Here is a 25,316-nt window from a genome sequence, read left to right as displayed (position 1 = left end):
TCTTTGAAAACTTCAGTATCACACACCTGTCAGATTGGCTAAGATGACAGGAAAAAATAATGATGAATATTGGAGGGGATGCGGGAAAACTGGGACACTGATGCATTGTTGGTGGAGTTGTGAACGAATCCAACCATTCTGGAGAGTAATCTGGAATTATGCCCAAAAAGTTATCAAACTGTGCATACCCTTTGATCCAGCAGTGCTACTACTGGGCTTATACCCCAAAGAGATACTAAAAAAGGGAAAGGGACCTGTATGTGCCAAAATGTTTGTGACAGCCCTGTTTGTAGTGGCTAGAAACTGAAAATTGAATGGATGCCCATCAATTGGAGAATGGCTGGGTAAATTGTGGTATATGAATGTTATGGAATATTATTGTTCTGTAAGGAATGACCAGCAGGATGAACACAGAGAGGCTTGGCGAGACTTATATGAACTGATGCTGAGTGAAATGAGCAGAACCAGGAGATCATTATACACTTCGACAACGATACTGTATGAGGATGTATTCTGATGGAAGTGGATTTCTTTGACAAAGAGACATAACTCAATTTCAATTGATAAATGATGGACAGAAGCAGCTACACCCAAAGAAAGAACACTGGGAAACGAATGGGAACTATTTGCATTTTTGTTTTTCTTCCCGGGTTATTTTTACCTTCTGAATCCAATTCTCCCTGTGCAACAAGAGAACTGTTTGGTTCTACAAACATATACTGTATCTAAGATATACTGCAACGTATCTAACATATATAGGACTGCTTGCCATCTAGGGGAGGGGGTGGAGGGAGGGAGGGGAAAAATCGGAACAGAAACGAGTACAAAGGATAATGTTGTAAAAAAAAAAATACCCTGGCATGGATTCTGTCAATATAAAGTTATTATTAAATAAAATAAAACATTACAAAAAAAGAAAGAAAACTTCAGTATCACACATCACTCAATTAAAGGTAAATAAAAGACAAATGAGAACATAAAACAGAAGAAAAGAGGTAATCAGATTAACCCTAAAAAGTTAAAGATTTAACTTTCCTAACCAGAACTGTTCGGGTCTGCAAACATATATTGTATCTAGGATATACTGCAACATATCCAACATATAAAGGACTGCTTGCCATCTAGGGGAGGGGGTGGAGGGAGGGAGGGGAAAAAAAATCGGAAAAGAAATGAGTGCAAGGATAATGTCAATATAAAGTAATCATTAAATAAAAATTAAAAAAAAAAACTTTCCTAACCTAGAAACCCAGAAACAGAAAGGCAGATCCAAAAGAAACTCAAAAACATGAGAGGCAGAAAAGACCTCAAAGCTTGAGAAGAACCCAGTTCTTTTAAACCAATACTTGGAATCATCAAGGAATGAGAAAATGGAGGGCAAGAATTATATGTTCTATGCTGAAAGTGAGAAGACTGGAAAAAGGAAAGCTCCTCCTGAATCCAATGGAGCCAGAAAATTGGGCCAAAGATGGGACAAGGACAGCTCTCTTCATAGTCAGAATAGATACATTCTTACATATGGGATGGTTCAAGTCATATCTAATGGCAAATATCCTAATGCAATTCTTGGAATTCCACCATGAGAATCCTTCTGTGTCAAGGCATATTCTCCTGAGGGTTTTAGCTAAAAACAAATATGGTACCTGGGTGTAGTGACATATTCGTCCATCCATGATCATTATTTTATTACCTGGGATTCCTTATTTAAGGAGGAACACAGGCAACACAAGACAGATCAATACACGAGAGGGACAAATTCCCCTAAGAGATTGAAAGGGAATTATAACCAGGGTCCTACCCCTAGTCTTGCTATGGATGTATTTCCTCCAAGATCTCTGAAGATCTCTATTTTCTTTCGAGCCCAGTCTATTCATTACCTTTTTAAATAAAATAAATACTAAATACTTTTTTCAAGCCCTCATTTGCTAATGTCTTTCTTAAAAAGCATTTTGTATTTAATTTGCACATATCATACATATCTCCCCTGGCTGAACTCTTAAAGCTTCCTTGAGGACAGAGACTGTTTCTGCTTTTGGCCTTACATCTCTCAGGTCTAACACAGTATCTGGCACATAGGAGAGACCTAATAAATGTTTTTTTGGTTGATTGCAATTTTCGAGAAGTTTTATCTTTATTTCAGATCTAGATGAAAAAATCTTTTTAGGTTTTAAATTTTTAAGTTTTTTTCCCCCCCCACTCCTCATCAGTCTCAAAGATCTGGGTTCTAGAATGGCTCTACATTAATGAACTACTGTAGAACCTTTGAGCAAATGAAGTCACTTCCGTTCTCTGTGGCTAATAATATACACACATCCTGGGGAAGAAATAATGGAGGAGAGAATCATGGAGAAAAACATGGCAAATATCTATTAGGTAAAGGATTGGTTAAATGTGGTCAAGAACCATCCCATCTCCTTTTCTCTCTGTCTCTGTCTCTGTATGTCTCTTTCTCTGTATGTCTTTCTGTCTCTGTTTCCATCTTCTCCCCTTCTCCCTCCCTCCTGAAACCATCTTATAAGTGTTGTGTATATAGCTGATCAACATGCATTTGTTAAGTGCCTACTATGTGTCAGCCACTCTGCCAAACATTGGAACACTATGCCAAACATTAGAAACACAAAAGGAGACAGAAAAAAATGTCTTCCCTCAAGTAGCTAACATCCTAATGAAGGAGAATAAAGAAATCAAAAAAATTCATAGTCACATGAAAAAGTGCTCTAAATTATTATAGATTAGAGAATTGCAAATTAAAACAATTGTTCATCTGTCCATAAGTATGATATAATATAATTATGAATAAATAAGACACAGAGAATAATTAAATGTAAAATAGATAATTTTGTTTACATTAAATCAAAAAAGGGTTTAATAAATAAAATAAATGTAGTCAAGATCAGAAAGAAAGCAAAAAAATGGGAGGGAAATTTATAGAGAGTTTCTCAAAAAAAGGTATCACATCTTAAATATGTAAAAAGTTTAGTCAAAACCAGAAGTGTATGAATCATTCCGCCCACTGATAAATGATCAAAGGATTTGAACAGGTATTTTTAGATAAAGAAATCAAAACAATTTGTAGTCACATGAAAAAGTGCTCTAAATTATTATTGATTAGAGAAATGCAAATTAAAACAACTTGAGATATCATTTTATACCTATCAGATTGACTAAAATGTTTGAAGGAGAAAGTGACAAATGTTGGAAGGAATATATAAAAATTGGGACAGTCGTTGTTGTGATTGCAAACTGATTTTACCGTTTTGAAGAACAATCTGGAATTATGTCGAAAAAGTCCAGAGAAAATATGGACCAAAGAGTTATTAAACTACCTATACATTTTGAACCAACAATACCACTACTGGGTCTATTTCCAAAGATGACCGGGGAAAAGGAAAAGAACATATATATTCTAAAATATTTATAGTAGCTCTCTTTGTGGTGGAAAAGAATTGAAAAATGTGGGAATGCCCATCAATTGGAGAATAGCTAAACAAGTTGTGGTGTATGGTTGTGGTGGAATACTACTGCATTGTAAAAAATTATTTGCTCAATGATTTTTGAAAAAACATGGAAAGACTTGAACAAAGTAATAAAGAACAAAATGAGCAGAACCAATAGAATGTTGTATGCAATAATAGCAATATTTTAAAAATTGAGCAAATAAGTCATTTTGACTATATAAATACCCAAATTATCTTCAAAAGACATATGAAGGAAGAAACTATCTGTATCCAGAGAAAGAAGTGACAAATATTGATAAATGAAAATATGTATAGAATGATTTTACATATATATATTTATATATATAATGTGTGTGTGTGTTTGCGTGTGTGTAAATATATATATATATATATATTTGTGTTTAGTAGTAGCCATTTCTAATTTGGGGGAAAAGGGAGGGGAAACATTACATTACAACTTTATTGTACATTTTAAAGAAATATCAAGTTGTAAATAATAGATTTTCAGTTTCATATGCAATTATCTTTTTTATTGCACTATGTTATGGCAATGTTTGTTTTATTCCATAAAATATTAAATAAAAATACATATACATGTGTGTATGTGTGTATAGATAGATAGATATAGATAAATAGATATCAGATAACTGGAAAAACATCTCAGAAGAAAGGCTAGAAGAAAGGCTAGTAGTTTGGGAAAGCCAAATATGGATCTTGAAAGTCTTGAAAGAAGTCAGGAAAACAAAGAGTCAGAGGTAATAAGGAAAAACATTAGTCAAGAAATGTAGTATTGTGTGTGAAGAACAGTGAGAAGAAAGGCCTGGGTAGATGGGGGATATAAATGCATGGAGGAGAAAAAAGTATATGTAAAAGTAAGACTTCGAAGGATTTTACAAGTCAGAGCATTTTATATTTGATTCTGGAACCAATAAGGAATCACTGGATTTTACTGAGGAGGGGATGATATAATCAGACATGCACTTTAGGAAAATCACTTTGAACAGTTGAGTGGAAGATGAATTGGAGTGGGGAGAAACTTGAGGAAGAGAGACTAATTATAAGGCTAATGTTATTAGTCCAGACATGTGGTAATAAGAGCCTGCCCCAGAATTGTAGTTCCATGAGTAAAGAGAAAGAGAACTATACACAACTTTGATATATTATAAAGATAGAAAAGAAAAGGTACAACAACAGATTGAATATACATTCCTTGAGGTGAGGAATTATTAAATTTTTTTCCTTTCCATCTTCTGCACTGAGAACAATATTTTGTGCATAATAAGTGCACTCGTATATCTCATGTATATGTGAGGTGTTATAAAAGATTGAAAAAATATGGCAACAGATTAGATATATAAACTCCTTGAGATGAAGACAGTCTTTATTTTGTGTTTGTATCCCTAGTACCTAGTAAAGTAGTCTGTGTATAGTAGGTGCTATAAATTGAGTAGCAATGAATTAAACTGCCTCTGTATTTGTCATCCCAAGACCAATCTGACTGACCAACAAGCATTTATTAAGCACAGATTATGTCTCAGAAACTGGGTACATAAAGGCATTCATTCTGCCTTCCTTGAGAACCTTAGAACATAAACTGCAAGACAGCTCACAAAAGCGAGTTGTCTAGGAAGAAATACGTTTTCTTTCTTTCTCACTAAACAAGGGTACAGCACTATCCCATGAAACACACACATCTGTTCTCATGGAGAGGGTAGGAGGAGTGTTGAGAGGGGATGCTGAAGATGAGGTATTTGCAACCTGTCTTAAGAGGGTGACCCTGCAGTGGAATTTCAGCTCCTAGTCTTTCTTCTTATGCCTTTGTTCTCTTATGCCCAGGATTAAGGAACCAGATGAAAACTTCTGTTTGTCTACACTCCAGCAATGAAATACCTTGTCGGAAACAAGAAGGTCAAGTGTGTGGCGTCACTGATTGATTAGGAGTGGTGCCTCTGTCTCTCTTCTCTCACTGCTTTGCATTGGGATTAGTGCTGATACATTGCCAGCTGCCAGCTTTATAAAATATGAAGTTGGGAAATTCTGGTCAAACATTTCTGCTGAGGGATGACCCTGTAATCAGCTCCCAGCACAGAGGCCGTTCTTGATTTATCAACCTCAACCTGTGGTTCTAGGAAAGGATGAATTAGTCTGAAAGGCCTGCAGATAATAGCAGAAGACCAGAGAGCTGTTGGGAGACCGTTTGTCACTACCCTGCCCTGCTTAATTGCAGAAAAATGGAGACTGGCCACCCAGAGTGCTCACTGTATAAATCACCAACCAACTCTGGGCTATGCATCATGGTGCCTCACTGACACCCTGACTCTCCACCTATTTGGAGAGGGATGTTGTCTCCTCAGACCCATTCCTCAGCTCGCTACCTCAATGTCCTCATCTATTAAGTGAAGGCTTCAAACCAGGTGGTTTCTAGGGTCCTTTCCAAGTCTGAAGTCCTAGAAACATGCTCAATCACCTGCCTATCTACTCTGGGGACTGGGGGGAGGGGGCAAAGTACTGAGATATGAGTAGGGCTGGCTCAAAATACAGTTGGTAGATAGCCAGGTAAGTGACCTGGGTCAGACGAAGTTTGAGAAATGCTAGATCTTGTTTGCTCCAATTATAATATCACATGATCATATATTTAGAGCTGAAAGGGATTTTAGAGTTACTAAGTCCAATCCTTACATTTTGTAAATCAGGAAACTGAGGTACAGAGAAATGATGTAACTTGTCCAAAATCATACTGTTAGCAAGTAGCAGGGGTAGGATTTGAAACCATCTTAAGATGTTAAATCTAATTCTCTTTCCTCTGTAACATGCAGAATTTTGATAAACAGATCCAGAATATAAAATAAAAAAACCTCTACAGAATCAGCTAATTTTAGAATTTCTCATGGTGTTTTCTCTTATACTAAGGTGGCCACAGGCTCTGTTGCATAAGATATAGGAGATATCATAATGAGACTTAGGGAGTAAGGAGTTTGAGAAGTAATGAATAAGCCAAAAGTCTAGAGGAGGAGGGAGGGGCAAAGGAGGGCCAGGAGAAGACAAGATAGTGTAGTGTAGTGTATAGAGAGCTCACCTCAGAGTAGAAAAGATCAAACTCTAGTCCTAATTTTTACATCTTTTAGTTGTGTGATGAATACTTTATCTTCTAGCATCCTAAACAACTCTCTAAAATTATAAATTGCAAAACAATTAGTGATCTCTATTGACATATTGACATTTCCTCACCACAGAATGCCCTATACTAATAAAATATGGACACTATAACTTAATAATTAACTAAGTATAAAATCAAAGAAAAAATACATGCATAAAAGGAAGGGATAAATGCAATAACAGAAATGGAATCGACAGAAGAGCCAAATCCAATAATTCAGAACTTTTATCTTTATAAGAGACAAAGAGAGAACAAAATTCAGAATATGCTAGAAAAGTACAGAAATAGGGAAGGTCAAAGAAAATGAAAAATTCTTGGAAAATTATGCTTAAGAATATAACAAATTAAAAAGTAGAAGAAGAGGGATGAATCCATACTCTATTTAACTGGGTTGTCAGTAAATCAAAAGAGAGAGGGGAAGACTAATAAATAAATGGAAGGAAAGAAGGAAGGAAGGAAGGAAGGAAGGAAGGAAAGAAAGAAAGAAAGAAAGAAGGAAAGAAGGAAGGAAGGAAAGAAGGAAAGAAGAAAGGAAGGAAGGAAGGAAGGAAGGAAGGAAGGAAGGAAGGAAAGAAGGAAAGAAGGAAGGAAGGAAGGAAGGAAGGAAAGAAGGAAGGAAGGAAGGAAGGAAGGAAGGAAGGAAGGAAGGAAGGAAGGAAGGAAGGAAGGAAGGAAGGAAGGAAGGAAAGAAGGAAGGAAGGAAAGAAGGAAGGAAGGAAGGAAGGAAGGAAGGAAGGAAGGAAGGAAGGAAGGAAGGAAGGAAGGAAGGAAGGGAGAGAGGAAGGAAGGAAGGGAGAGAGGAAGGGAAGGAGGGAGAGAGGAAGGGAAGGAAGGGAGAGAGGAAGGGAAGGAGGGAGAGAGGAAGGGAAGGAGGGAGAGAGGATGGGAAGGGGGAGTGTTGGAATCTTTACAAACTGCTAACTCATTAGAGATGATAGATTATTGATCTGATCTTACAAGAAGATGTTTTGGGCCAGAAACTGAAACAAGGTACTAAGTAGAACTAATTAGTACAATGCTTGTGTTTACACCTTTACTCATTGGAGTTCACAAGTATGGGAGATTCACAAAGTAAACTTTGTAGCTTGGTGAATTCACACCTCCCTTGAAGCTCTTAGGGCCAGAGAGCACTCTGGGAGGAAACCCATAATCCCCCTCTCTCTCTCGCATCCCACAATTCTCTCTCTTGAATAAAAGAAACAGACAGAGGCTCTGGGAGAGATTTCAGCGGAATTACATGAAGAGTGGAGCTGGATTGAAGGCTGAAAAAAGCAGAGGCAGAAGCAAAGGACAAAACTGCAAGAGCTCTTAGAACCCAGGAGAGAGAGAGAGGCCTCTAAGAATCCAGCTATCCGGGCCCAAGGAAAAAGACAAGACCTGGAAGGAGAAATAAACATTTGTATTTTTACCAGCTGGCTGCATTTGGGGGTAATTATTGATCTGAACTGATACTAAAGCTGCCTCCAAGAAAACTTCCCCCGAGAAATTTGCTCTCTCCCCTAGAGAGAACCATCATCTTATATATTATATTTAAAAGAAGAAAAAGAACTCCACATTTTGGTGCCCAAACAGGGACTGATTCAGATCCTGATCCAGTGGAAAAGACTCTTCAACCCAGAAATTAGAGTGAGTACAACAAAGAAATTTTGCTAAAAGAGTTAAAGTAGAATTTCATCTAAGATGGGACAGATATTTAGAAAACAGCCTGTTTCTGTTCAAGGAAAATGTTTAGAGAACATTGTCAAAGTTATGGAAAGCCAAGGTTTGATTATAATTTTGGAGCAGATCACTGAACTTTTAGAAACTGTTAAGTATGTGTGTCCTTGGTTCTCTACAGAAAAGGAATTGGATTTAGACAAATGGAAATTAATAGGAGAAAAATTGGGTGAATACTACAGATCTAATTCAAACTCAATGAAGTGGACATTAGAAAGAGAAGATCCCTTTTGTGAGGCATTTAAGTCATCAGGGTATGCTATATGCTTATGTATTTTATGTAATTGCAAGAATCATTGGATTTCTTGAGATGAAAAATTGTTGATGAGACTATTGCAGTACTTAAATTTTCATGTTGATTCTTGTTATTTGTTACATTACTACTAGCCTATGTTATATTGCTATGTGCTTATGTAAATTATGTGTAATGCCTCCCATATTGATGGATTTATGTATATCATGTATATCTGTTTCAAAGTTCTGGCCCATATTGATGGATTTATGTGTACTTGTTTCAAGTGAGCCCCTTCAGAAATCCGCTAATCTGATTTGATTTCCTATTTCCTTTGGTGTTTTCATCTCCCTTCCTGAGGTGTCAGGGAAGGCGTGATCACCTTTTTTGGGGGGTTCTCACCTCTTTGAGAAGTCAGGGAGGTCATGACCACCCTATGTTCTAAAACAAAAGAAAGGGGGAGATGTTGGAATCTTTACAAACTGCTAACTCATTAGAGTTGATAGATTATTGATCTGAAAGACAAACTCATAATTATTATAACATCAAGGAACTTAGGTAAATGTGAGTGAGTCTGAGAGAACTTAGGAGAGTGGGCTAGCATCAATTTAGCATAAGCCAAGAAATTATGATGGTTGTACCCATTATATTCAGGGGCCATGAGTAGAAATAGACAAGTGAAAATGCCACCTCAATTTATACCCTCTAAACTACATTCCTGCTCCTTAGGACCAGGAAGATAATTCCTTTATCCAGTATCAATAAAAGATTTCTATGGTCTTAAAAAGCAACTGGGGTCTTCAATAGAAGATGACTTACAAATCAGAAAGAAGGAATTCAAAAACAAAGAGGAACTGGACTATAAGAAAATAGAAATAAATCCAGTATAAAGCAATATCTCTTCAAGAAGATTCCCACACCAAAATAACAAGTTGGTTTCAAATAAGGAAGAAAGAGATGCACATAAGATATCCCACTAAATTTTAATCTGAAACAAGAATTTGACTTCAGGCAGTTTTCTCCAGTAGTAAGTCCATGCAAGCCAAAGCAAGGGAACACCAGTTGCTAATGAATGAATCAAAGTATAGGGGGAAATCACCATATTTAGAGCTGGAAGAGACCTATGGAAACTTGACTTGAACTATTCATTTTCTAGAGGGAGATACTGAGACCCAGAAAAGAGAATAGTCTTGACTAAAGTAGATTGTGTAGTAAGTAACAAAGTTAGAATTCAAATTCAGATCCCTCAGTTACAAGCACTGTGCTCCTTCCATTATTTCATGGTAACTACAAGGTCTTCTGCCATACAACTCTTTCCTTTCTTCTCTCAAGCTTCCCCAGGACAAGTGAGGAAATGTGGCTAGGCAATTTTCAGAGCTTGAAACACTGAGTTTAAAGTCACTCCACTACATATTTTTGGGGAGTGATGGACCAGTCCAGACATATGACTTCAGTCATTCCTCTACCAATGCAGCTGGGCAAGTGTTCTGCCATTTATAGTCTTAGAGTTGTATGGGGAAGCTAAATGATTTGTAAGAGAATCACAGAGCATTTATCAGAAGTGGAACATGAACCTGACTCTCCTTAACTCTGAGATCACTTTTTTGAAATACACTTTTTAGAGATATTGGTGATATTATGGAGAAAGAATTGGACTTGGAATCAGGAAGATCTGAATTTCAATTATATGTCAGACACTCAAAGGCTATCCTAGAATTTCCCCATTGTATAGATAAGGAGATTGTGGTTTGCCAAGATTAAATAATTTGCCCAAAGTCACATAGCTTAGTCACATAGAAGAGTATTAGAGGCAGCATTCATACCTAGGTCTTTATGGCTCCTGATATATCACTTAAACCTCTACACCCCAAGCTTTTGTTTTGTATAGTCTCAGATGGAAAAGCTAGGAGTGGTAAGTAGAAATTATAAAATTTCAGGTACCTTAAGATTGATATATGAAAAATATCATAATGTAACAAATATTATATAATATAACATTTAACAGATAATCAACTTTGGGGATGTCATAGAGGGACTTCTCGGTCAACTATGGACTAGATTAGATGGTCTTTGAGGTCCCTTCAACTTGGAGATCTGAGGATTCAGGGTTTTTAAGAGGTACTTATTAATATACTAATTTAGAGGTACTTAATACAATAGATTGATAAAGCTAGGTTCTGATTGGTACAAATAATAAATACTCTGAAATGGCTACATTATTTAAATTCACACCACATATTTCCATTGAACTAGAACCAATTATTATGTTTTATTTAATGATAACTTTGAATAGTGCACATTAGACTACATGTGATCACTTCAGAGGGATTCATTATTAGAACTATTCAGGATCCATCTGTATTTGTTGAATTGACTTGAATTAATCAAAGTATAGCACACTAACCTCTTTCATTGCATTCTTTTTGGAATCAACTCAATTCTCCCCCAAGCAAATATCCACCCAACTCTGGCTTTTGTCTAGAGGTTGGGAGGGTTACAGTTCTTGTTTCTTATGTACTGCCTCCTATCTCTCATATAAGAATCTCTTCTTCCTTACTTTATACAAGAGAGGAACAAACCCTCTGACTCCTGGGTTACTAGAAATTTAACTACCTCTCTCCTATTGGCTTTTTCTTCCCCGGGTATCTCAGCTCAAGTTTAAGTCATGCAAGTATTAATTTAGGTGAAAGTTGCAGACAAACAAATATAAGATGGTTGTAGCCCCAGTGACTAAAATGTAAACCTTCATAAATGCTTGTTGATTAGTCAATCTGTTGCTAAAGGAACTTTATTAACAAAGATGTTGACTCATAGACTGAATGAATTGATGATGGGTTCCCATAACTAGCCAGTAGAGATGATCACTTATCAGAGATATTGTAGAGAGAAATCCTATTTATATTTGAGTTAAATTCAATGTCCTCTGAAGTCCCTTCTGGCTCTGGGGTTTAGGATTCTAATGTTCTCTAAATTAGCAGTTCATAAGCAGTTTCATAGAAGTCAATCTTATCTTCCCAGTTGCCTATCAACTCCTTTATGAAGAAACCATTTTTTTTTAATACTCGCCTTATTTTCCCTATGTACCTAGAACAGGACTGGATATATAGTAGGTGCTTAATAAATGCTTGTGGAATTGGTTGGTTGTAATATTAAGGGGGGAAACTGTAAGGAGCAGCTGAGTATAAGTAAGTTAGAATCTTGCAAATTCAATTTTATTCAATATATGTTGCAGATTAGAGAAAGAGCACAGTATAGTGTCTTTAATCTAGAGGCTTGCTCAAAACAATGTGCTTTATAAGGAATACATAGTACATTTGCTAGATGCAATCTTCCCTGAAATCAGCAATTTCTTCCCTTTGTTTTTGTTAATCTTTTCCAAGGGGAACTTTCCTTCTTTTTAATACTCTTTTTTCATTTCACAGTACAGTAGGTATTTGAAAGCCAGATTCCATCTCTTTTCTTCTCATCCTATGGGAATGGATATGCTGAATCCTCCCTGAAAGGTCAGAAATCATCTTCCTGTTTCTTCACCTGCTGCTTTTCTGGCTTAGAAATATTTTCTTGTTTCTGGGCAAATTTTCAGGCAGTTCAAGGAGCACTCATATAAACCTATTCCATGCCAATAGTCTCCCAATGAAGCTGGGTAATGTGGCTGACGAGGAGGGACCCTTCTAGGACCTGTTTCCTCACCTCTAGTGACAAGGTCTCACCTGAGCAGTCAATTGAAATATTTCACAATTGCTGCTGGAAAGGTTTCCATCTAATTAGCCACAGATTTAGCAGTCCATTATTTAAATCTAAAAAGTCAAAGTTGACATTGGAATGATTTGACCTCATGAGTTCTTTCTCATTGCTGGATGACATAAATGCTTCCTTTAAATACTTTCTCCTCCTCTGGAGTTAATAGTAGCTGCCTCACCAGGGACCCAACTGGTCTGTTTCAGTTGGGCACTACAGCTCCTTCGTTCTTTCCTCCCTTCCTCCCTTCCTTTCTCCCTTCTTTCCTCCCTTTCTTTCCTTCCTTCCTTCCTTCCTTCCTTCCTTCCTTCCTTCCTTCCTTCCTTCCTTCCTTCCTTTCTTCCTTCTTTCCTTCCTTCCTTCTTTCTCTACCTCTCTTTTCTCCCTCCTTCTTCTCCCTCCATGCACTTAGGGAATCCTACCCTTACCTGTGTGTTCTCTGCCCAAAGGGATATGAATTTTGATCACTGAAAACTTGCAATATAATCTAGGGTTTAAGAGCTACATTTATTTTTCAAGGACCATATGTGAAACCAAAATCACTCTGACTTTCATTGATTGGTCAACAATAGGTCCCAAACCAAGCTTCACTTGGTCATTATTTGGGTTGTGATGACTCAGAGTGAGTGTAAATAGCAATTGTTTCTGTTTTGTCCAGAAACTCTGAGGGTTTTCCCCTCCTAGATTGATTGTTTTTGGACTAGGTAAATGTTTTTGATTCATTTTTTACCTAATCTTAATCACTGAATGGGCATTGCCTCAGACAAACTGAGAGTTGGGAAAGACCTTAGCTTTAAAAGATGAAGGTCTCTCACTGCATCAGAGACCATCTCCAGTCATCTTGATCTGTATCTTCCACTGGATCCAGATGGTTCTGGAAGACTGAGTGAGGCTTGTGACTTTGCACAGTACTGACTCACTTAAATCCAATTCTTTATATATATATATATGTATATGTATATATGCTGGATTCTTTCCAGAATCTTTCTCTCCTTCAGTGACCTCTCTCTAAAGAGAATCTGGAACCATGTGTTTTTTCTCCAGGTTGGAAGCTACAAGACCAGTTTCTCCTCTCAAACTTTCAGCAAACTAGACCCTCAGGTAGAGGGACAGCATTAAATAGAGACCAACTTGAGCCAATGAGGAGAGTCTTGTGCAAATAGATTTTGAAGGTTATATAAAATAATTGCTTCAGTTGGAAAAGGAATGGGACCTCTTCTAATAAAAGTGAAGGGCAGCAGATAGCAGCTTAAGAGTTAGGGTAGTATACAAAAAAATTTGAAATAAAAGTTGGGAAGGCACTGCTCATGCTAGATATGATCACTATGGAGGATTTATGCACAGTCTATGGCAAAATGCCAATGTGATAGAGATTGCTGTTTCCTCTTTGTATTAGCTTCTTCCTAGATTCTTCTCTCCCTTTAGGTACATGAAGAGAGTCTGAAACTATGTATCTCCTATCTCTAGCTAGAAATTGAAAGATCAGGATCTCTCTTTTCTCAAATTCTTGCCAATTCTGCCCCTAACACAGACACTAGAGCATTGAATAATCCATCTCCATCTATAGAAGAGTTTTATACAAATGAATCTTGAGCCAATTGTTATATTTTGAAAAAAAAAAATCCCTATATTGTGCTGAGATCCACTTCACTATAATTTTTCCCCCTGTCATCCCAAGTGTTACATCTTCCCTATGGATTTACCTAAATTGGTAAATGGGAATGGTTATTTTATTTTTAAAAAGAAGCCAGTGCCAACAATCACCAGCAGAAAACAAACCTCTGAGAGAAAAAGATTCAGGTGGACTCAGTCTGGATGGGAGAAGAGGTACCTTAGCTCCATAAAACCAGAGCTAGAGAGCTGCCCAATCTCTTCAGACTGTTAAAAAAGCTTTTGAGATTTCACTGTTTTCCTGCCCCTCTCTAACTTTGGAATTACTAAGCTGGTCACATTGAACCTGAAGTTTCCTTCCCAGCCAAGTCCAGATGCTTGTCCAGATGTCTGCTATGATTATCTGTGGTATCTGATTAATGAACACTGACCCTGGATATCTCCACACCCCACTCTGTTGCTCCAATTAATCATATACCACCTCAGAATGAAATTTTCCCTAGTGAAAATGATAAAGCAAGATTGGGATGCTCTGGATAGACTGGTATTGTAGCCAAGAATATTTTGGTGGAAGCTGCCACAACTTTGTGGGAACTCAGAGATTTCACTCTCATTTTTCAAGGCCTAGTGAGCTACAGACTTCTAGGAATAGAGCAGATCTGAGCCAGTCCAAGTACTCCTTCCCTTTCCCTTTTCATCCCCTCTATTTTTCTCTGACCCTGGCTCAGAGCAGTGTGAATGAATAATGGAGGTAAGAAAAGATCACTTTATAGTAAAGATCAGTCACTGGGGGTAGTAGAGGGAGCAAAATACCAATTTCCCTGCCTCAATTAATTTCTTATGAAAAATTTTAAAAATTGTACTGATGTATTTTGTTTTCATGTTAATAATGTTTCTAGATTATCCCACTTCCAAAGAGGTCTAACAAAATAAAACAATTAAGCAAAAATAATAATGTAGTGATCCCACCTCTGTATTAAAAACAAACAAACAAAAACAAATCCAGAAATCTATTTTCTCTCCCTCCCACTCCCCCCTGATTGGGGAGAAAAAAGGAAAAGAAAAATAATTTCACAGCAAAATTTATTATAACAAAGATGCATAGTCAAGCAAAACCAATTCCCTTAATAACAAATTTGTTTTTTTTTAACAATATAAATTGATTGTTGTCAAATTGTTCTCCTTCTTTTGCTCATTTCATTCATCAATTTATAAAAATCCTCAATTTGTTCAATTTTACTATTTAGTATAAATTGTCTCTCTGGATCTGCTTAGTTCACTCTGCATGAGATTATATAAATCTTTCCTTGTCTTTTAAAAATATCTATTTCCTCATTTCTTACAGCACCATAATGTTCCAACACATTCATATACCCTAACTTATTCGGCCATTGCTGAAGTGATGGACATTCTGGGCCACAGTGAGGGAACCACTATATAAGCCTGTATATAAAAGGGTAGCTGGGGAATATGGAGCAAGGGTGAGGTAGGATTGACATGCTACTATGATATAAGAATGTCATCATCTCATAAAAAAGGAAGTTGGGACAAACTATTATCATTTCCCTGATGACTACTGCTCTATTGTTCTGCTTGAGTTTGTATTTCTCCTACTGTAAGTCATTTCTGAACCTTATATTGCCAATGCTTTCTGCTTTCTCTAATTATCAAGTACATACCTATGATGAAAGGAACCCTGATTACCTGAGTTTCCCCAATCCAATGGACAAAATTACTGGTTGTAATGAGTAGATAATAGAGACAAAGTGGCTCATTTACACCTTAGGAAAAGCATTTATCTTTGAGGGATATATCTGTCCTCCTGAAAGGGACTCCATCCTAAAATAAATTGTTTCTCTTAATTGTCTTCTTTCATCGAGGCAATTAGGGCAACTGAATTGACCAGAGGTCTCCAGATCAACATTCCTTTCTTCCACTAAGTCCAATTTCTTCACTGGAGTGCTCAACTTGAAGTCAGAAAAATGTAAATTCAAATCCTGCCTGACACTTATTAGCTGTATGGCCCTGGCCATGGTATTAACCTCTCAGCCTTGGTTTTCTCATAAAAATGGGGATACAGTGCTTAGCACAGTGTCTGGTACTTAAGTTGATTTCAGTCTTTATTGTCTGGCTCAAACTTATTTAAATAAACAATACTGGTTTAAATAAAAAAAATAAAAATGGGGATAATAATAACACCTAAACTACAAAGTTGTCGAGAAGATTAAATGAAATATTTGTAAAAATGTTTGACAGACCTTAAAGTATGATATAAGTACAAGTTATTATTATTACTTCTCTGTTTACCTGTTGTATTTCTTCAGTAGAATGGAAGTTCCTTGAGGGCAAGAACCTGTTTTCATTCTAATTTTGTATTCTCAATTTCTTCCATATAGTGGATATTTAATAAATACTTGTTGAGTTGGATTGGATTACATTAGATTAGATTTCCCCAGTTTTAGATAGTTACTCCCAGATTTGTTCCTGTCTCCCATATTAACTCTTGTTTCAGTTGTGGTTCGCTTTTTTGGGGTCACATTTTATATCTAACTTTCTTTCCCTAAGAAGACTCTTTTCAGATCTTCCTATTATCCTTAGTCACAAGCATCCTTTATCCCCTTCCCTACTGGGGACAAACATTTGAAAGTAGATGATAGGAAGAGACTTCCTGGAAGCAAGATTATATAAGCTTAGATTTGCCATTTTGGAGGTATAAATGTTGAGAGCTAGAAAGGAGCTTCTCCTGTGACAAATGGGAAAAATAAAGTCTAGGACAATTAAAGACTCTACAAGGTTACCTAGCTATTAAATGGAGAAGCTCAGTTTTCATCTTCTGATCCTTTGACTCGAAGCTCAATGTGTCTCTCTTTACTACAACTTCTGGATTTCTCTTTATTTTTCCTCCTTACTAATCCAGCTCTCCACACCCTTTATCCCTTAAATAAAATAGTTTTCTGGGAAGGAGGTAACTCAGGAAGACCTTCATAGGTTCTCTCTCTCTTTCTCTCTCTGCTTCAGAATAAGGTTTTTTTTTTTTTTTTTTTTTTTTTTTACAAACAACCTGCAGCACCTTCTCTCTATCACCTTCCCCCACCCCCAAAGCACACTCACAAAGAGTGACAAATAATTGGGCAGCTTTTGGAAGGGATACCACTGCCCAAAAACCTCCCCACAGGAAACTCCCTCCCCCAAGGAGCATAACACCCTGCAGCTACAAAAGGTTAGAAGCTAAGGGAAATATTTTGACTTCTTCCCAAAAGAACCACGCCGGAGCCTTCACCACTGTAATAATAAGAATCCAAAAACATGGTTGGATAGGCAATTATACTTAAATCTGGTCTACGCTTTACTTTATGTGGTCATCCTAGGGCTATTTTTTGACTTGTTTGGATCATACTGGCTAAGCGTTCCTGTCCAATAATATACTCATTTTCCCCCAACCAGTTATTTAAACCAAGTAACGTGCTGTTTATCTATTGAGTGGAAAGCCAAAGTCTCCCATTATGGTTAGCTGTCCTATGGGTTTGTGTCCCCAGCCGTTTATCTTGGTTTCTCCTGATCTATATTTATCAATGGATGACAAGTTGAACTGGAAAGAGGGAAAGAAGGAAGAAGGAAAAGGCTGGGAGTCTAGAGTCTCTGCTTCATGCTGAATATTGACTCCCAGAATGCAAATCCTAAGGGACATGAAGGGCTTCTCAAGTCTCTTAAGTCCTTTCTGAAACTAGTCCCAACCTCCTCTTCTTGCTCCATGACAAGATCCAAATGAACTGGTACCTCAGGAAAAATATGAGACTTTCCTTACCCTCATGACCCAGCTCTGCTCTGCCCCAGAATCTTTCTGGGAAGAGAAAGACACACTTGAGCTGGGCAAAAGCTTAGAACATCAAGTAGGAATTGATACATGAGAAGTATCAGGATGTCCTGGAGCAAGCACTAGCTCAAGCAAACCAGAGGATCCATGGTAGGTTCTAATTTCAACCTAGCCAACCATCTGACCTTGGACAAGTCTATTATGTCATCTGATGAGAGTGACCCAGGACAGAAACCAGCTTCCCCAACCTATACAGCAGAAAAAGAGGTCCCCATAGCTTCCCTCCTCACTGAGTACCCCTTCACTATTCTGAGAATGTCATCTAATCAGTTAGAAGCAACAGGAGAAGAAAAAGGTACTTCCTTGAAGTAATGAAGCTTCATTAGTCAGAATGCTGATGGAACTGATCATCATTTAATTTTCTTTTAACTTACTACTTTTCAAAGCCTTTGCATGTTCATTATATCATTTAATCTTTCAAAATCTGGCAAAATAAAATGAATAGAAGGTATTGTCAATTTGTAAAATAAAATAAATTCCACAAAGTTTAATAAACTTTCCTAATTAATTGTCAAAATTATAAAGAATAACATGTTGCCACAGGATCCTTAGATTAATACTTCACTACAGAACCAAGACTGGAATCCAAGCTCTTTATAGTCTTTTCTGGTGCTCTTCCCACTTATAGCATGATGTCAGGAGACGGCTGTGTGGGTAACTTTGGTTTCATGGAATGATGGAGTTAGAAAATACATGCGATATTCTCTACAGCAATGGTGTCAAACTCAGAGATGGGGGGCGCTAACTTGTACATAAGGATCCCTTTGGGTTGTGTGTTGATTTAATTTTAAAATGTTATATTTTCTATGTTTTATTGCATTTTTTAAAAAAAATTATTAAATATTTCCCAATTACATTTTGATCTGACTCCAGATCATTTAAGGAGAATTGGAGACTGTATGTTTGACACTTCTACCCTAGGATACTTCTTCATTTTATAGATTAGGAAACTGAATCAGACAAAAGAGGGCAAATAACTTATTCAGAGTGACTGAGAAAGTAAGGAAGCTAGGATTTTAACCTCTTCCAGGTCCAGGTTCAAGGCTTATTGCCACTTGACACCGTGCCTTTTTTATTTCAACACAGGAATCTTAGGGAGTCCAGTCCTCTTTCTTAAAATCATGGGATAATACTTCTTGGGCAAGAATCCAACCCTTTAATTTCACATATGAGAAAACTGAAGCTTAGAGAAATAGGCCTTGAAATGTCTTACCTAATGTCACACAAGTAGTTAGATAGAAAGAGGTTAGAGCTTTATATCAGGAAAGAAATAGGGCAGAAGTAGATTCTTACATCAGAACTGAAGTTGTATGAATCCCTAAAGGGCCAAAAGTAAATTAACAATAGCATCCTATAACTCTTCCATTCCTTTAATAATCTGCTAGGCTGGTTGCGACTGGGATAAGGATTAAACTTTATATTCTGATTGTCAGGAACTAGGACACTCAGAACTCACAGTGTCCAGATTTTTCAATTGACCTAAGGGAAAATGGCTTCCCAAAATGACCCCTCCAGTTAGGGCTTCTTTTACCCATTCCCCATATTTCATTGTAGCCTATTGGGCTTAGCTGAACTGGGTATAATCACTAAGCTGCCTCCCGAAAGCCAAGGCCAGCCCTGGCTGGAGCCATTGATTCCCAGAACTGGCCACCTCAGACTTTCTAATTCCCTGTTCAGCACTTTTGGTTTGGTTCCTTCTCCCCCAAAGCTGAATCCACACCAAGAAGTGAGCTCACGGCTTCGGTAGGATATTTTTAGAGTGAATAAATGCAGCAATAACTCCTCATTTTCTCTTAAGACCCATTTCCTATTTCTCTATTAAAAGGAAATTTTTTTTTAAAAAGCAGTCCTGGAAAACTGCCCAAATCCCTCTTTGGTGAGCCGAGCAGGGACAACCAGCCAACGACTGGCCAAGGTCAATCAGAGTTTGCTTATGAATCCCCAATGAAGCCTGTCTGCTTAAAACAATAGCCAGCCCAGTCTTGCTGCTTTGAAGTCCCAGCGGCAAATACAAAAATCCATCTACTGCTCTCCTGGAATTTGTACAGACTTCCAAGTAGGTATAGGGGGCTGCTTTATGATGGGAAAGCTACCCCTGCTCCGTGGTGTCTCCAAAGTCAACCTGTCACATAACCTGAAATTATCCTGCCAGAAATCCATTGTTCAGCACTACCTTCTGCATGCGTCCTATTTTAGAATATAAATGACCTTGAGAGGCTGCGAAGAGATAACTTTTTGCAAGACAGTGAAGGTTTGAGGAGAAGAGAGATGTTCAGGGTCCCAAAGAGGCCTCAGTTCTACCCATTCAAAACAACTAGCTACAATGCTAAGAAAGTCATGTCCTAATAGGCCATCCATGGTGACTAGTGGTGAGAATTTAGGTCACACCTAAGTTGTAAGGTAGGGCATCCCCACTGCCACCAGGTGTTTCTGAAGAGAATGTTTCTACAACAAAGCCAATTTCTAGCTAGTTTAAATTAGGCTTTAGCATCAGAGACATGAGTTTGAATTCCAATTAAATGGAGATAATGCCTTTATAAAACAGCCTAATAATTCCAGAATTTGATTTTATTTAAGAAAATGTATGTTCAACTCAGTTTGAATTGATCAAGGATGGACAGAAGCAGCTACACCCAAAGAAAGAACATTGGGAAATGAATGTAAACTGTTTGCATTTTTGTTTCTCTTCCCAGGTTATTTTTACTTTCTGAATCCAATTCTCCCTGTGCAACAAGAGAACTGTTCGGTTCTGCACACATATATTGTATCTAGGATATACTGTGACATATTTAACATATATAGGACTGCTTGCCATCTGGGGGAGGGGGTGGAGGGAGGGAGGGGAAAAGTCGTAACAGAAGTGAATAAAAGGGATAATGTCGTAAAAAATTACCCTGGCATGGGTTTTGTCAATAAAAAGTTATTTAAAAAAAAGAAAATGTATGTTTAAAATGTATTGCTTAATGCTTGTGTAATCTGAGATAGGTCACCTGAAATAATGTCAGATAAGTGGAATAGGGACACATGCTCTCTGTTTTGTCTTAGGAGGGATTGCAGTAAGAGAATAATAATGTATAATATGTATATAGGACTTTAGGATTTTCAAAATGCTTTATTCTATTCCATTTGACATTCCCAACAATCATGTGAGGTAGGTATTATTATTATTATTCCCATTTTATAAATGAGGAATCTAAGGAAGATTAATTAGCTTATCTAGGGTCAAACAGCTAAATTGCTGAATCCAGATTCAAATTGTGGTATTCCTGACTTCAAGTCCAGTGTTATCTGCTATGCCATCCCAACTACCTCTTTTACTGATTAAATCTATAAAGCATCTCAGAGTAATCTACCCCCAAAGAAATAACAAAAATTGGGAGGAAAGGCCATCTTTCCCCTTCCTCTTCCCTAATGGAGGATGTTCAGATCTGCTATTATTGGTTCCAGTGACTAAACGACTGCTCCAGGGTCTGCTCTAGCCATGTGGTAACCCAGTGTTGAAGGATTTTGTTTTTTAGTGTGATGTGGTAAGTTTCCAGTGGCCTTTTGGTTCTCCCCTTGTCCTGTAACAGTGGCAAAAGAGAGGGTGCTTAATCAATTAAAAAATGAAACAGATCCTTGTGCTTTGTCTTCTTGGCTACAATTCTCCTGTGTAGTAATTAGGGAATTCTTGGTTTCAATACATTGCCATCCTCTTCAGCAGAGACATTTATATATGTATGTGTTTACATAAATATTAGTTATTATTATCATTGTTGCTGTTGCAGCTGTTATGGGAGGTGGATAGACAACATGAACACTCTCTCTTTGGTTTCCATCTCTGTTTTGGTGCAAGAGTCTCTGAGGAGAAAGGAAAGAGGAGAACTGAATTCCTCAAAATAAAATAAAGCTAAACTCATGACCACTTTAGGGCCCTTTCATCCTGGACCTGATCTCCCTGGCTTAATACTCATATGTTGAATATTTTTTTTTCCTCTATTCCCCTGCCTCTAACTCAACCTGACATGTTTTTTTCCCCTTTTCTTTCTCCCTTTCTCTCACTTACCTTCTTTTGGAAAGGAGTCAAAAAATTTCACTAGACTTCTAACCTTTTTGCAACTCAAGGGTTTTGTTTCTGGGACTAAACTATCTGTTCTGTGTCTCTTCATGTTATATATCTGACATTCTTGAAGCCAGCATTAATATGCTTTATAAAAGCATGGATTTTTTAATCCAATTTTTCCTTCAAGATCCAATTCAAATCTTACTTCCTTCATATAGTCTTTCCTACTTACTTTGGTCCATTTTGGTAATTTGCCATTTTATTTGTAATTTTGTATTTTTGTATTTGTATTTGTAATTTTATTTCTCATATTTTTTCATCATCCATTTGCTTTTATTAATTTATTACTTAGTATTTTAGTTATAGCTTATGTTTGGTTCACCTGCTTGATCTCCATTTTCTGTCTGGAGAATGCCACTTACCTGGGGCTCATTTGCCAGGTCTGATGACTTTCATGTCCAGAGCTTAACACGGATTCTCATTTCTCAGATTGGCAATGGCTCAATGGCAGAAAAAATTCTTCCTAACATTCAGAACTGTTCAAAAGTGGAATAGGCTGCCTGGAGAAGTGGTGAATACCTCCTCCTTGGATTAGGACAGAGATTGGACACTTACATGTTATAGTGGGGATCTCTTTTATGTATGACTAGATGGAAGCAGAGATTCCTTTCAATTCTCAAATTTTTGTGATTCTTTGACTCTTCCACCCAAATTTCTCTCATATTAAATGATGTTCCAGAATTATGTCAGAACTTCCATGGATTTGTGATTATTGTGGAATTCACTCCACAAATCTAGATAGAATTATACATGCCTTCTTATCCTATGAAAATTTTGTCCAAGCCTTTCTACAAATCCCCCATGGTGGATCCACATAATAAAGAAGTGATCATTAGTTAATTAGCTAATTTCTTCCTTCATACCTACCAGGATCACATGTTTTAAGCTAGAAGGGACTGACACTGAGAAGGAGATTGTTTAAGATAACAGCTCGTATCTGTGGTGAGATTCAGAACAAGTCAATTATCTTGCTTGGGCCTCAGTCTCTTCATCTATAAAATGAGAGAGAGTTGGATTAGAAGGCCTCTGAGGTTTCATCTAACTCTAGATCTGTGATTCCATGATTTTTTATCCACTATCCCCATATGACCAGCCTACCTCCTCTTCTTATCATACATTTCTTTGATGATTTTTAAAAATTGTCACTTTTTACATGAAAATTATCATTTACAACATATATAATGTGTGTGTATATTGACATTCACCATGCACCTTTCAATGCTTCTGCATGGAAACACCTGCCCCTTTAGTCTCCTGATTAGCCTTGTATGAGTCTCCTGATGTCACGACATTATGATTCACATCCTAAAGAATATTGGTGTTAAGAAGATGAATTTTTGTAGCAGCCAAGAGCTTGGGAGTCTTGAAAGTGTTGAATTTTTTCCCAAATGCAATATAGGATGACCTTCTAGTCAGGTCTGGAACCAACTCATTGTTCATCTCTAGTTCCTGTGTAACTTAATGGGCTGCCTGTTCAACTACATACCAATATCCTGGCAAACAGCCTTCTGTGTCATTATTGTTGTCTTATTGTTTATTGTGTATATGAAAATATGTGTATGTAGATTAATCGCTTATAAGTAGCTGTGGATCACATGGAGGATACACCATGATATTCCAGAATAATTAGATGGTGTGATAGATAGAGAACTGGGTGTAGAGTCAGGAAGACCCCTAAGATATTTCCCAGCTTTGTGATCCTGAGCAAGTCACTTAATCCCCGTCTTCCTCAAGTTCCCCAATTTTAAATGGTTGTTGCGAGGATCAAATGAATTAATATTTGTAAATTGGACAGTTCCTGATTATAATAGTTTATTCCATTCCAGGACTCAGGACAGCCAGAACAGTGAGATCACATTAGCAACTTCTGAAGAACCCTTCTACCAATTAGGAAATTGTCTTTTGTTTTTAAGCAGAGGATACTAACACATAATTTTCATGAAAGTTTCCATCTTCTTAGGATCATAAGACCTAGCTACTATTCCCACTCCCCATCAACCTATCTCCCTATCTAAAACGTTAGCTAGTAAAAGTATTCTAAAATGGCCCTTCCCTTGCTAACGGAAGGGATGATATGTTGGTGTTTTTATGATAATGTGGGGTTGTTTTTACTTCAGGATCATAATTTAGGATTGGGAGGAAGATAAACTTCTCTGATTTCACAATTCTATTGAAGTTCCTTTGTGTGCTACATGTTTAGCAAAAGAGTCATCTAGATTCCAAGCTTCCTGAGAACAAGGCTGTGTTTCTTCATGCCCGATACAACATCATTTGTTGAAAAGGAGAAAAAGGAAGAGGAACACATCAGAGAATGCTGGCTACTAAGCATTAGAGAATAAAAGAGTCCACAGTCCATCTGCTGCCTAATAGGAACAGGGAAAGTAACCTATTAATGGAATTTTTAATACAAAGTCAGAACTGTGTCCCTGAAATACTTTAATTAGTGTTTTCATGTTTCCCAGCTTGACATATTTTCCCATGCACACATATGTAGTTAGAGCTACTTTAGTTTATGACTTTTTTTTGCTATAGTGGATATATATTAATTTTAAAAAAGGCTCAAGAAAGCCAAGTGTCTTATTTCATAAAGAAGATAATGTTAGTGATTTTAATTTACAAGGCATGGAGAGCCTATGGTCTGTCTCCAGCAATAAAACCCATGAAAATCTCCTTCATTTCTGAATCTGATATTTCAAGACTCTCCAAGTTGCCATAAATTCTGAGAAAATGTCTTCCCAGAGGCAAAAAGATAATTTTTATAAGCTTTTGGGAGGGACTAATAAAGTAGCAATCTATCGTATTTTATTATTTAAAACCCCAGGCTGAACGTTATGATTTGCAAGCCTTTTTTTTAAGTACACACATTATATAAAGATAGAATATATCTGCCTACATATATATTATATACCATAAGTATGTGTCAGCTCATCAGGCTCTCTGGCAGGGAAGAGAGAGCAGCTGTGGAACATTTTCCATACAGTCCTCTGCTCAGGCTGAATCTATAGAAACCTAACCCGCCCATCAGTAAGCAGCCAGGCTCCCTGTAGAGTTTGTAGCCTGTAGGAGATATGATTAGGGGGTGATAGTGTTAAGCACTCTTCATCTATCTCCTGGCCTACTATGATAACCTTGGGGTTACAATCCATGTCTGACAAACACAATTCCATTGTGGCTAAGGCCTTATGGCGATTTAGAAGGCTTATTCATCATTTTACAACAGACTTCTGTCAAGGATTTTCCTATTTGCCCCTCACTGGTGTACAGTGCTTTCAGGGTTATCTTTGGGAGCCCAGCCCTAACAACTAATAACAACATACTTAAGCTCTAAGCTTGGGAGAAATCAGCTTGTATTACATTCCAAATGCCCCGGAACTCCATCCTGATAAGAAAATGGGGCTTTGAGAGAGAGAAAGGTGAGGATCTGAGTGAAC

The sequence above is a fragment of the Antechinus flavipes genome, chromosome 2 (genome assembly GCF_016432865.1).
Source record: "Antechinus flavipes isolate AdamAnt ecotype Samford, QLD, Australia chromosome 2, AdamAnt_v2, whole genome shotgun sequence".
Lineage (NCBI taxonomy): Eukaryota > Metazoa > Chordata > Mammalia > Dasyuromorphia > Dasyuridae > Antechinus > Antechinus flavipes.
This window is presented reverse-complemented; position numbering follows the sequence as displayed.